We start from the raw sequence: 1,604 nt of genomic DNA on the forward strand, positions 1-1,604 counted from the left end.
TTCTTAAAAGTCTAGTTTTTTTAAGTGCACCAGTGTCTATCGACATCAGCGAAGAACTGTTTTATCTTTCTTGACGTTATCACACTTCTCAGTTCATTTTTGATTTATCAATTTCAGGCCTGTAGTTTAAACATAACATTGACCATAATTACTGTGGTTCTATCGTTTTGAAGCCAATTAATTGTTGGCCTTTAAATAAAATTAGCTCATTCGATCTAAATCTAATTTTTAGATTGATATGATTATTTCGTTGATATAATGGTAGAAATATATTCTCCCTGTCCCTTTTATCATAGAAGGATAGTACATTTCTCCTTCTAAAATGTTTTATTCTTAAAAATAGTTTTTTCCTATCCATTAATTTATCTGCCACTGCCCTTGGTAAAAGTTCCGATTTTATGTTTTTTATATTAACATATAATACTATATATTCGAATGTTATAATGTCATTTGATGAAGGACACTGTAGTTCAAAACATCACCTCAGGGAAAAAATAGTAGTGAAATAGAATTGTGTAGGTATTATTATAAAAGCATCCAGCTAAATATTATGTTTGCAAAAATAATGCTTTTTGGAAAAAAAAAAAGAAAAATGAAATAAAAAATTTAAATGATCAACCCCATTCAGCGACAAACACAAGTGAAAAAAAAACAACCATATTATGATATGAACTGTCAGTAAATTTGTCATAGGGTGTTTATAGTTTACCGTAGATTTCATATGAGAAGATTGTTTATTTGTGTCAACGTTTGACCTTGATTCAGAGAACAATAAATGATAACAAACAAACTTGGAAATATATAATATAATAATTATTATAATATATAACAATAAATTAACTAGATAGTAGATGATTCACGATTCCGTAATGTTTTGAAACAAAATGAGTTCAATATCCCGAAAATGATTATATCAAATGAATAAAATCTGTACTTATTTAAGAATATATTGAAATTAACGCTTATCTAAACTATTGGTTTTATTGGTCAAATTACACGGTGATATTCTAAAAGTATTTAGAACGATTTGAGCTTTAAATATTAGAAAAATACTAAACTAGATATAAGTAGTATGAATTGAACGTTTCTAAATATGAGCTCAACCGATTTCTAAATGTTTAGTATGAAATTACTGACCCACAGGTTCCCATCAGATATTTGATTATGTTTTCCCAAAACCAATAATTTTACCGCCAGAAGTCTGTATAAACTTTATTTAATAATCAAAATTTATCGAAACTGTTTTGATATGCCATTTTACTCTTATTTCCCATTGTTCACTATCTCACAATGCCGAAAAATACCCACTTCACGGTGTAATAAGACAAAGTCTTGAAAAATTTGTTATCTACAAGTTTTTTAAAATTTATGGCACAGAAGCATTATTTATTATCTCTTTTAATAGATCTAACCCACTTCTTACAAATTTCGGTTCTTTGTAATTTTTCATGATATAATACCAATGTAAATTGTATAAATTACAAATTTTTAATAATGACAATCGATAAATATAGAAGGATTAAATTACAAGTATAACTAGCTTGGTGGTTCGACATTATTGTCAATTTCTTTTGTACTATATATCCAAATGTCACGAATGAATG

Source organism: Halyomorpha halys, unplaced genomic scaffold (assembly GCF_000696795.3).
Source record: "Halyomorpha halys isolate HHAL.00 unplaced genomic scaffold, Hhal_1.1 Scaffold1039.1, whole genome shotgun sequence".
NCBI lineage: Eukaryota > Metazoa > Arthropoda > Insecta > Hemiptera > Pentatomidae > Halyomorpha > Halyomorpha halys.